Consider the following 13,490-nt stretch of genomic DNA (forward strand, 5'->3'; position numbering starts at 1 on the left):
TGGCTTTATTACATGCAGTTTATTATTTATTTCTTCGTCCCACATACGTTGCCAGTGGCTTCGCAGTTTCCTTCTTAAGAAAGGCTTCAGGTCTGTGACAGGGACCGAAGCAGTAGGATTATCTGCATGCAATGAGATTGATGTGGCCATCTGGTCAGCTAGAACGTTTCCCTCGATGCCCCTATGTCCAGGCACCCAGCATATGATCACATGTTGGTTAGATATATATGATTTGCACAGTGCGGAGTAAAGTTCAATAACTACTGGATTTTTATGATTACAGAAAGACATCAAGGCCTTCACAACACTGAGGGAGTCCGTATATATCACTGATTTCGGGAGTTGTGATTTGTTTATACGTTTTACGGCCGAGAGCAGTGCGTAGGCCTCAGCCGTAAAGATGCTAGTTTCCGGGTGCAGTACGTCGGATTCCGAGAAGGATGGACCGACGGCTGCATAGGACACCCCTTCGTGTGACTTTGATGCGTCTGTGTAGAACTCCGTGCAGGAGTATTTGTGCTGGAGTTCCCGGAAATGCATCTTGATTTCAATCTCTGGAGCATGCTTTGTGACTTCCACGAAAGATATATCACATTGTATGAGCTGCCACTCCCAAGGAGGTAGCAGCTTGGCTGGATGCATTAGGCGAAGCTCGAGGAGTGGAACGTGCATTTCTTCACTAAGCTCCCTCACACGCAGCGAGAAAGGCTGTCTTACGGAGGGACGATTGCGAAAGAGTGTAGCATATGTCATGTCATGAATGGTATTAAAACAGGGATGTTGAGGATTTGAGTGGACTTTCAGAAAATATGTATGGCTGATGTATGTTCTCTGGATATGAAGAGACCACTCATTCGATTCTGCATATAAACTTTGTATGGGACTCGTTCTGAATGCGCCAGTGGCCAGACGGATTCCTAGATGGTGGACCGGATCTAGCATCTTTAGCGCGCTCGGGGCTGCAGAATGATAGATCACGGCACCATAGTCTAGTCGTGATCGAATGAGGCTCTTATAGATATTCATTAAACACTTTCTGTCACTACCCCACGTAGTCTGGGATAGAAGTTTGATTATGTTCATTGTTTTCAGACATTTTTCTTTAAGATATTTAATGTGGGGCACGAAAGTGAGTCTGTAGTCAAGGATGACACCTAGGAATTTGTGCTCTTTGCTGATAGGTATTCGTTGTCCACACAGTTCTAAGGAAGGATCCGGAGCCAGGCCTCTCTTTCTTGTAAAAAGAACGCAAGAGCTTTTGTTAGGATTGATCTTAAATCCATTCTTGTCTGCCCACACTGAGACTTTATTCAGGCCATGCTGTACCTGTCTCTCGCAGACTGCGAGGTTACAAGATTTGAAAGCTATTTGAATGTCGTCCACGTAAACAGAGTAAAACATGGCGGGTGGTAAGGATGCACGAAGCGTGTTCATCTTCACGATAAAAAGCGTGCAGCTGAGCACGCCTCCTTGGGGTACGCCCGTTTCTTGGGTAAAAGGGCGTGAGAGTGCATTGCCGACTTTTACCCGGAAGGTACGGTTTGACAGATAGCTTTTTATTATATTAAACATATTACCGTGGATGCCCATTTCTGACAAGTCTCTTAGGATTCCGTAACGCCACGTCGTATCGTACGCCTTCTCCATATCGAGGAATATGGATAAGAAGAATTGTTTGTGTACAAACGCGTCCAGGATATTTGCTTCTACACGTACAAGGTGGTCAGTTGTGGAGCGTCCTTCTCGGAAGCCACACTGATAAGGATCAAGAATTTTGCTCTGTTCAAGGAAAAAGATGAGTCGCCGATTTATCATTTTTTCGAACACCTTACAAATGCAACTTGTGAGGGCTATCGGGCGGTAACTCGCCACTGAGGAAGGGTCTTTTCCTTGTTTCAAAACAGGGACCACAATGGCTTCCTTCCACGCAATTGGAAGGTGCCCTGCATCCCAGATGGTGTTGAAGAGTGTGAGTAGTGTGACTTTCGTATCATTGTGTAAATTTTTGAGCATTTCGTACATGATTCGATCCGATCCTGGTGCGGAGCTCTTGCATGCGCTCAAGGCAGCTCTCAATTCAGCAATACTAAAAGGACGGTTGTAAGGCTGATTTTCTCGATCTTTTGTTGTTAGTGGCTTGCGTTCTTCTGTTTGTTTGTATTTGAGAAAGGACTGTGTATAATTTGTTTCACTTGACACGCTCTCAAAATACTCCCCAAGTGAGTCTGCCTGGTCTTGCAGGGTATCGCCTTGTGTGTTTACCAGGGGGAGTGAATATGTTTCCCGCCCTCTAATCCTATTAACTCTGTTCCAAGCTTTGGCCTCATCCCTAAACGAGTTAATACTGGATAAAAACTTGTGCCAGCTTTCTCTTCTGGCCTGTCGGCGGGTTCGTCTGCCTTGGGATTTTACTTTTTTAAAGTTGACAAGATTCTCAGCGGTGGGAGAAGCTCGCAGCAACCCCCACGCCTTGTTCTGGTTCTTACGGGCGGTCCGACATTCACTGTTCCACCACGGTACACGTGGTTTGCATGCCAAACCACTTACTTCGGATATGCAATGTGATGCGGCATCTATTATGAATGCTGTAAGATAATCCACAGCAGCATCAATTTCTAAAGAAGATAGGTCAGCCCATGATATGCTAGAGAGTGTTCGAAATTTCTGCCAGTCGGCTGTGTCTATCTTCCACCTAGGAGTTTGTGGAGGACATTCGTTTTCTTTAGGTGTTCTTATCAGTATGGGGAAGTGGTCGCTCCCGTAAGGATTTTCCATAGCTTCCCATTCGAGTTCAGGCAATATACACGGGGAAACTAGGCTGAGGTCAATTGATGAAAATGTTCTGTTGGCGAGAGAATAATATGTGGGTGCCTTCTTATTCAGCAGGCATACACCAGAAGAGAAGAGGAACTGTTCAACAAGACGACCTCGCGCATCTATACGAGAGTCGCCCCACAGGCTGTTGTGCGCATTGAAATCCCCAAGTACAACGTACGGTTCTGGCAATTCATCTATGAAGGACTGAAATTCATGTTTGTTTAGTTTGTAGTGTGGGGGTATATAAAGCGAGCAAATAGTGATGAGTTTGTTTAGCAGAACAGCTCGCACCGCCACTGCCTCAAGGGGCGTACGTAGCTGTAAAGATTGGCATGCTATACTTTTATGAGTGAGAATCGCCACACCACCCGATGATGCAACGGCATCATCGCGATCTTTGCGAAACGTAACATACGTACGGAGAAAGTTTGTGTGTTTGGATTTTAAGTGTGTTTCCTGTAGACACAGCACTTTTGGATTGTGTTTTTGAATGAGCTCTTGCACGTCATCAAGGTTTCTGAGAAGACCTCTGACGTTCCATTGAATAATTTGTGTATCCATATTGGGTGATAATATGTGCTGTGTGTACAGAAACAGAAGTAGTGTTTATGGAAATTACTGTGATTAAATTACAGAGCCCTTTCGAGGCCCTGTAACGGGAGTTTTGCCCTTTCTGGAGCGTTCGAGTGAACCTCGCCGCTCCTTAGGCGCTTGGCGCCCCTGGAGGATAGGTGTAGTGTCCATTGCCTCTTGTGAGGCGCCGGACACCTGCTCTTGCGAGCGAGAAGTCACCAGGGAGAGTCTCGCCTTGGAGGGCAAGACCCCTGCGCCCACCAGCCCGGAGGTCGATGGGGTTCCCTGGGGGATTTGGCTGCGCCGGCCGTTGCCAGCGCTAGAAGGGACCTGGGAGGTTGAGGCAGCCTCGGCTGCACCCACCTTCGGGGTCGATGGCCCCTTTTCCTCGGTTGGCGGAGCAGCGCTGGCTGCAACCGCCGTGGGGGCAGATGGCGTAACTGCCGACTCACTGCGTGTGGGTCGGACAGTCGCCGGAGACCGTTGTGACGCTGCCCCCTGACGCGCCACTTCGGCAAAGCTTTTCTTTGGCAGGTATGCAACCCGCCTGCGTGCCTCCTTGAATGATATATTCTCTTTTACTTTTATAGTTACTATTTCCTTTTCCTTCTTCCAGGAGGGGCACGATCGCGAGTACGCGGCGTGATCCCCGTCACAGTTTGCACAGTGGAGAGGGTTATTACATGCTTCAGTGGCGTGTTCAAGGGCACTACATTTCGCACACGTTTGGCGGCCTCGGCAGCTCTGCGAGCTGTGGCCGAAACGCTGGCATTTGTAACATCTCAAGGGATTTGGCACGTATGGTCTCACACGGAGCTTGATGTACCCGGCCTCGATTGAGTCGGGCAGGACACTTGTATTGAAGGTAAGTATTAGGTGTTTGGTCGCAAGTTCTTTTCCATCTCGCCTTATCTTAATTCTTTTGACACTTATAACATTCTGTTCGCTGAAGCCCTCTAAGAGCTCAGCCTCAGTGAGCTCCAGCAAATCATCGTCAGAGACAACGCCGCGGGAGGTATTCATCGTGCGGTGCGGGGTTACTACTACTTGGGTCTCCCCAAATGATACTAGCAGTGGCAGCTTTTCAAATTGCTTCTGGTCGCGGAGCTCCAAGAGGAGGTCACCGCTAGCCATCCTTGACACCTTATATCCTGGGCCAAAAACTTCGGTAAGGGACTTGGATACTAGGAACGGGGAGATTGTTCGTACTTGTTTAGCCGGTTTTTCTGAGTGGATGACATGAAAACGTGGAAAATTGTGGACTTGGCGTCCGAAAAACTGAAAGACCTCTTCGGTGCGCCCTCGTTTGTGAGGGCGATCAGGGAGTTTAGGAAAAGCGTTTTCCATAAGTACAATTGGGTTTTCGGCCGCGATGCCGACCACCCACCATGGAGCCCAACAGGGGGACGTGACAGGAGCTCCTGCTATAGAAACCCTGCCAACGCCAGCCGTACATCGCTGCTATAACCAAATACAGCATAACCAAGGCTGGTTAGCTACACAAGGTTAACCCTTGCCGCCGGGAAACTAGGAAGTGAGGAGAAGTGATGAGAAGACAGGAAAGATGAAAAAGGCGAGAGAGAAAGACGAAGATTGGAGAGGAGGACAGGAAAAGGCGACTGCCGATTTCCCCCCGGGTGGGTCAGTCCGGGGGTGCCGTCTACGTGAAGCCGAGGCCAAAGGGGTGTGTTGCCGCCGCCGAGGGGCCGTAAAGGTCCAAACACCCGGCATTGGCTCAACCCCCAGGATCCCCTTTTCCCCGGACACGGCTAAGCCGCGCACGGCTACACGCGGGAGGGTCCAACCCTCGTGTGCTCGGGTACGTGGTGGCGCAACACACCAAACGCCTGCTTACGCAGACGCCCCTGCGGGGAATGTCAACTATGTCGTTTGGCAGGTCATTCCAATGCTGAATGGAACGGGGTAACGCAGAAGAATTGAAAGAATGCCAACTATGTCGTTTGGCAGGTCATTCCAATGCTGAATGGCACGGGGTAACGCGGAAGAATTGAAAGAATGTCAACTATGTCGTTTGGCAGGTCATTCCAATGCTGAATGGCACGGGGTAACGCGGAAGAATTGAAAGAATGTGAACTACGTCGTTTGGCAGGCCATCCCAATGCTGAATGGCGCGGGGTAACGCGGAAGAATTGAAAGAATGTCAACTATGTCGTTTGGCAGGTCATTCCAATGCTGAATGGCACGGGGTAACGCGGAAGAATTGAAAGAATGTCAACTACGTCGTTTGGCAGGCCATCCCAATGCTGAATGGCACGGGGTAACGCGAAAGAATTGAAAGAATGTCAACTATGTCGTTTGGCAGGTCATTCCAATGCTGAATGGCACGGGGTAACGCGGAAGAATTGAAAGAATGTCAACTATGTCGTTTGGCAGGTCATTCCAATGCTGAATGGCACGGGGTAACGCGGAAGAATTGAAAGAATGTCAACAATGTGGTTTGGCAGGTCATTCCAATGCTGAATGGCACGGGGTAACGCGGAAGAATGGAAAGAATGTCAACTATGTCGTTTGGCAGGTCATTCCTATGCTGAATGGCGCGGGGTAACGCGGAAGAATGGAAAGAATGTCAACTATGTCGTTTGGCAGGTCATTCCAATGCTGAATGGCGCGGGGTAACGCGGAAGAATTGAAAGAATGTCAACTATGTCGTTTGGCAGGTCATCCCAATGCTGAATGGCACGGGGTAACGCGGAAGAATGGAAAGAATGTCAACTATGTCGTTTGGCAGGTCATTCCTATGCTGAATGGCGCGGGGTAACGCGGAAGAATGGAAAGAATGTCAACTATGTCGTTTGGCAGGTCATTCCAATGCTGAATGGCGCGGGGTAACGCGGAAGAATTGAAAGAATGTCAACTATGTCGTTTGGCAGGTCATTCCAATGCTGAATGGCACGGGGTAACGCGGAAGAATTGAAAGAAGGTCAACTATGTCGTTTGGCAGGTCATCCCAATGCTGAATGGCGCGGGGTAACGCGGAAGAATTGAAAGAATGTCAACTATGTCGTTTGGCAGGTCATTCCAATGCTGAATGGCGCGGGGTAACGCGGAAGAATTGAAAGAATGTCAACTATGTGGTTTGGCAGGTCATTCCAATGCTGAATGGCACGGGGTAACGCGGAAGAATTGAAAGAATGTCAACTATGTCGTTTAGCAGGTCATTCCAATGCTGAATGGCACGGGGTAACGCGGAAGAATGGAAAGAATGTCAACTATGTCGTTTGGCAGCTCATTCCAATGCTGAATGGTGCGGGGCAATGCGGAAGAATTGAAAGAAGGTCAACTATGTCGTTTGCAGGTCATTCCAATGCTGAATGGCGCGGGGTAACGCGGAAGAATTGAAAGAATGTCAACTATGTCGTTTGGCAGGTCATTCCAATGCTGAACTGCGCGGGGCAACGCGGAACAATTGAAAGAATGTCAACTATGTCGTTTGGCAGGTCATTCCAATGCTGAATGGCATGAAGTAACGCGGAAGAATTGAAAGAATGTCAACTATGTCGTTTGGCAGGTCATTCCAATGCTGAATGGCATGAAGTAACGCGGAAGAATTGAAAGAATGTCAACTATGTCGTTTGGCAGGTCATTCCAATGCTGAATGGCACTGGGTAACGCGGAAGATTTGAAAGAATGTCAACTATGTCGTTTGGCAGGCCATCCCAATGCTGAATGGCACGGGGTAACGCGGAAGAATTGAAAGAATGTCAACTATGTCATTTGGCAGGTCATTCCAATGCTGAATGGCGCGGGGTAACACGGAAGAATTGAAAGAATGTCAACTATGTCGTTTGGCAGGTCATTCCAATGCTGAATGGCACGGGTTAACGCGGAAGAATTGAAAGAATGTCAACTATGTCGTTTGGCAGGTCATTCCAATGCTGAATGGCATGGGTTAACGCGGAAGAATGGAAAGAATGTCAACTATGTCGTTTGGCACGCCATCCCAATGCTGAATGGCAGGGGGTAACGCGGAAGAATTGAAAGAATGTCAACTATGTCGTTTGGCAGGTCATTCCAATGCTGAATGGCACGGGGTAACGCGGAAGAATTGAAATAATGCCAACTATGTCGTTTGGCAGGTCATTCCAATGCTGAATGGCATGGGGTAACGCGGAAGAATTGAAAGAATGTCAACTATGTCGTTTGGCAGGTCAATCCAATGCTGAATGGCACGGGGTAATGCGGAAGAATTGAAAGAATGTCAACTATGTCGTTTGGCAGGTCATTCGAATGCTGAATGGCGCGGCAATGCGGAAGAATTGAAAGAATGTCAACTATGTCGTTTGGCAGGTCATTCCAATGCTGAATGGCGCGGGGTAACGCTGAAGAATTGAATGAATGTCAACTATGTCGTTTGGCAGGTCATTCCAATGCTGAATGGCACGGGGTAACGCGAAAAAATTGAAAGAATGTCAACTATGTCGTTTAGCAGGTGATTCCAATGCTGAATGGCACGGGGTAACGCGGAAGAATTGAAAGAATGTCAACTATGTCATTTGGCAGGTCATTCCAATGCTGAATGGCGCCGGGTAACACGGAAGAATTGAAAGAATGTCAACTATGTCGTTTGGCAGGCCATCCCAATGCTGAATACATGGGGTAATGCGGAAGAATGGAAAGAATGACAGCTATGTCGTTTGGCACGCCATCCCAATGCTGAATGGCAGGGGGTAACGCGGAAGAATTGAAAGAATGTCAAGTATGTCGTTTGGCAGGTCATTCCAATGCTGAATGGCACGGGGTAACGCCGAAGAATTGAAAGAATGCCAACTATGTCGTTTGGCAGGTCATTCCAATGCTGAATGGCACGGGGTAACGCGGAAGAATTGAAAGAATGTCAACTATGTCGTTTGGCAGGTCATTCCAATGCTGAATGGCACGGGGTAGCGCGGAAGAATTGAAAGAATGTGAACTACGTCGTTTGGCAGGCCATCCCAATGCTGAATGGCGCGGGGTAACGCGGAAGAATTGAAAGAATGTCAACTATGTCGTTTGGCAGGTCATTCCAATGCTGAATGGCACGGGGTAACGCGGAAGAATTGAAAGAATGTCAACTACGTCGTTTGGCAGGCCATCCCAATGCTGAATGGCACGGGGTAACGCGAAAGAATTGAAAGAATGTCAACTATGTCGTTTGGCAGGTCATTCCAATGCTGAATGGCACGGGGTAACGCGGAAGAATTGAAAGAATGTCAACTATGTCGTTTGGCAGGTCATTCCAATGCTGAATGGCACGGGGTAACGCGGAAGAATTGAAAGAATGTCAACAATGTGGTTTGGCAGGTCATTCCAATGCTGAATGGCACGGGGTAACGCGGAAGAATGGAAAGAATGTCAACTATGTCGTTTGGCAGGTCATTCCTATGCTGAATGGCGCGGGGTAACGCGGAAGAATGGAAAGAATGTCAACTATGTCGTTTGGCAGGTCATTCCAATGCTGAATGGCGCGGGGTAACGCGGAAGAATTGAAAGAATGTCAACTATGTCGTTTGGCAGGTCATCCCAATGCTGAATGGCACGGGGTAACGCGGAAGAATGGAAAGAATGTCAACTATGTCGTTTGGCAGGTCATTCCTATGCTGAATGGCGCGGGGTAACGCGGAAGAATGGAAAGAATGTCAACTATGTCGTTTGGCAGGTCATTCCAATGCTGAATGGCGCGGGGTAACGCGGAAGAATTGAAAGAATGTCAACTATGTCGTTTGGCAGGTCATTCCAATGCTGAATGGCACGGGGTAACGCGGAAGAATTGAAAGAAGGTCAACTATGTCGTTTGGCAGGTCATCCCAATGCTGAATGGCGCGGGGTAACGCGGAAGAATTGAAAGAATGTCAACTATGTCGTTTGGCAGGTCATTCCAATGCTGAATGGCGCGGGGTAACGCGGAAGAATTGAAAGAATGTCAACTATGTGGTTTGGCAGGTCATTCCAATGCTGAATGGCACGGGGTAACGCGGAAGAATTGAAAGAATGTCAACTATGTCGTTTAGCAGGTCATTCCAATGCTGAATGGCACGGGGTAACGCGGAAGAATGGAAAGAATGTCAACTATGTCGTTTGGCAGCTCATTCCAATGCTGAATGGTGCGGGGCAATGCGGAAGAATTGAAAGAAGGTCAACTATGTCGTTTGCAGGTCATTCCAATGCTGAATGGCGCGGGGTAACGCGGAAGAATTGAAAGAATGTCAACTATGTCGTTTGGCAGGTCATTCCAATGCTGAACTGCGCGGGGCAACGCGGAACAATTGAAAGAATGTCAACTATGTCGTTTGGCAGGTCATTCCAATGCTGAATGGCATGAAGTAACGCGGAAGAATTGAAAGAATGTCAACTATGTCGTTTGGCAGGTCATTCCAATGCTGAATGGCATGAAGTAACGCGGAAGAATTGAAAGAATGTCAACTATGTCGTTTGGCAGGTCATTCCAATGCTGAATGGCACTGGGTAACGCGGAAGATTTGAAAGAATGTCAACTATGTCGTTTGGCAGGCCATCCCAATGCTGAATGGCACGGGGTAACGCGGAAGAATTGAAAGAATGTCAACTATGTCATTTGGCAGGTCATTCCAATGCTGAATGGCGCGGGGTAACACGGAAGAATTGAAAGAATGTCAACTATGTCGTTTGGCAGGTCATTCCAATGCTGAATGGCACGGGTTAACGCGGAAGAATTGAAAGAATGTCAACTATGTCGTTTGGCAGGTCATTCCAATGCTGAATGGCATGGGTTAACGCGGAAGAATGGAAAGAATGTCAACTATGTCGTTTGGCACGCCATCCCAATGCTGAATGGCAGGGGGTAACGCGGAAGAATTGAAAGAATGTCAATTATGTCGTTTGGCAGGTCATTCCAATGCTGAATGGCACGGGGTAACGCGGAAGAATTGAAATAATGCCAACTATGTCGTTTGGCAGGTCATTCCAATGCTGAATGGCATGGGGTAACGCGGAAGAATTGAAAGAATGTCAACTATGTCGTTTGGCAGGTCAATCCAATGCTGAATGGCACGGGGTAATGCGGAAGAATTGAAAGAATGTCAACTATGTCGTTTGGCAGGTCATTCGAATGCTGAATGGCGCGGCAATGCGGAAGAATTGAAAGAATGTCAACTATGTCGTTTGGCAGGTCATTCCAATGCTGAATGGCGCGGGGTAACGCTGAAGAATTGAATGAATGTCAACTATGTCGTTTGGCAGGTCATTCCAATGCTGAATGGCACGGGGTAACGCGAAAAAATTGAAAGAATGTCAACTATGTCGTTTAGCAGGTGATTCCAATGCTGAATGGCACGGGGTAACGCGGAAGAATTGAAAGAATGTCAACTATGTCGTTTGGCAGGCCATCCCAATGCTGAATGGCACGGGGTAACGCGGAAGAATTGAAAGAATGTCAACTATGTCATTTGGCAGGTCATTCCAATGCTGAATGGCGCCGGGTAACACGGAAGAATTGAAAGAATGTCAACTATGTCGTTTGGCAGGCCATCCCAATGCTGAATGGCATGGGGTAATGCGGAAGAATGGAAAGAATGACAGCTATGTCGTTTGGCACGCCATCCCAATGCTGAATGGCAGGGGGTAACGCGGAAGAATTGAAAGAATGTCAACTATGTCGTTTGGCAGGTCATTCCAATGCTGAATGGCACGGGGTAACGCAGAAGAATTGAAAGAATGCCAACTATGTCGTTTGGCAGGTCATTCCAATGCTGAATGGCACGGGGTAACGCGGAAGAATTGAAAGAATGTCAACTATGTCGTTTGGCAGGTCATTCCAATGCTGAATGGCACGGGGTAACGCGGAAGAATTGAAAGAATGTGAACTACGTCGTTTGGCAGGCCATCCCAATGCTGAATGGCACGGGGTAACGCGGAAGAATTGAAAGAATGTCAACTATGTCGTTTGGCAGGTCATTCCAATGCTGAATGGCACGGGGTAACGCGGAAGAATTGAAAGAATGTCAACTACGTCGTTTGGCAGGCCATCCCAATGCTGAATGGCACGGGGTAACGCGGAAGAATTGAAAGAATGTCAACTATGTCGTTTGGCAGGTCATTCCAATGCTGAATGGCACGGGGTAACGCGGAAGAATTGAAAGAATGTCAACTATGTCGTTTGGCAGGTCATTCCAATGCTGAATGGCACGGGGTAACGCGGAAGAATTGAAAGAATGTCAACAATGTGGTTTGGCAGGTCATTCCAATGCTGAATGGCACGGGGTAACGCGGAAGAATGGAAAGAATGTCAACTATGTCGTTTGGCAGGTCATTCCTATGCTGAATGGCGCGGCGTAACGCGGAAGAATGGAAAGAATGTCAACTATGTCGTTTGGCAGGTCATTCCAATGCTGAATGGCGCGGGGTAACGCGGAAGAATCGAAAGAATGTCAACTATGTCGTTTGGCAGGTCATCCCAATGCTGAATGGCACGGGGTAACGCGGAAGAATTGAAAGAATGTCAACTATGTCGTTTAGCAGGTCATTCCAATGCTGAATGGCACGGGGTAACGCGGAAGAATTGAAAGAATGTCAACTATGTCGTTTGGCAGGCCACCCCAATGCTGAATGGCACGGGGTAACGCGGAAGAATTGAAAGAATGTCAACTATGTCATTTGGCAGGTCATTCCAATGCTGAATGGCGCCGGGTAACACGGAAGAATTGAAAGAATGTCAACTATGTCGTTTGGCAGGCCATCCCAATGCTGAATGGCATGGGGTAATGCGGAAGAATGGAAAGAATGACAGCTATGTCGTTTGGCACGCCATCCCAATGCTGAATGGCACGGGGTAACGCGGAAGAATTGAAAGAATGTGAACTACGTCGTTTGGCAGGCCATCCCAATGCTGAATGGCACGGGGTAACGCGGAAGAATTGAAAGAATGTCAACTATGTCGTTTGGCAGGTCATTCCAATGCTGAATGGCACGGGGTAACGCGGAAGAATTGAAAGAATGTCAACTATGTCGTTTGGCAGGTCATTCCAATGCTGAATGGCACGGGGTAACGCGGAAGAATTGAAAGAATGTCAACAATGTGGTTTGGCAGGTCATTCCAATGCTGACTGGCACGGGGTAACGCGGAAGAATGGAAAGAATGTCAACTATGTCGTTTGGCAGGTCATTCCTATGCTGAATGGCGCGGGGTAACGCGGAAGAATGGAAAGAATGTCAACTATGTCGTTTGGCAGGTCATTCCAATGCTGAATGGCGCGGGGCAACGCGGAAGAATTGAAAGAATGTCAACTATGTCGTTTGGCAGGTCATTCCAATGCTGAATGGCACGGGGTAACGCGGAAGAATTGAAAGAATGTCAACTATGTCGTTTGGCAGGCCATCCCAATGCTGAATGGCACGGGGTAACGCGGAAGAATTGAAAGAATGTCAACTATGTCGTTTGGCAGGTCATTCCAATGCTGAATGGCACGGGGTAACGCAGAAGAATTGAAAGAATGCCAACTATGTCGTTTGGCAGGTCATTACAATGCTGAATGGCACGGGGTAACGCGGAAGAATTGAAAGAATGTCAACTATGTCGTTTGGCAGGTCATTCCAATGCTGAATGGCACGGGGTAACGCGGAAGAATTGAAAGAATGTGAACTACGTCGTTTGGCAGGCCATCCCAATGCTGAATGGCACGGGGTAACGCGGAAGAATTGAAAGAATGTCAACTATGTCGTTTGGCAGGTCATTCCAATGCTGAATGGCACGGGGTAACGCGGAAGAATTGAAAGAATGTCAACTACGTCGTTTGGCAGGCCATCCCAATGCTGAATGGCACGGGGTAACGCGGAAGAATTGAAAGAATGTCAACTATGTCGTTTGGCAGGTCATTCCAATGCTGAATGGCACGGGGTAACGCGGAAGAATTGAAAGAATGTCAACTATGTCGTTTGGCAGGTCATTCCAATGCTGAATGGCACGGGGTAACGCGGAAGAATTGAAAGAATGTCAACAATGTGGTTTGGCAGGTCATTCCAATGCTGAATGGCACGGGGTAACGCGGAAGAATGGAAAGAATGTCAACTATGTCGTTTGGCAGGTCATTCCTATGCTGAATGGCGCGGCGTAACGCGGAAGAATGGAA

The sequence above is a fragment of the Dermacentor albipictus genome, chromosome 5, assembly GCF_038994185.2.
Source record: "Dermacentor albipictus isolate Rhodes 1998 colony chromosome 5, USDA_Dalb.pri_finalv2, whole genome shotgun sequence".
Lineage (NCBI taxonomy): Eukaryota > Metazoa > Arthropoda > Arachnida > Ixodida > Ixodidae > Dermacentor > Dermacentor albipictus.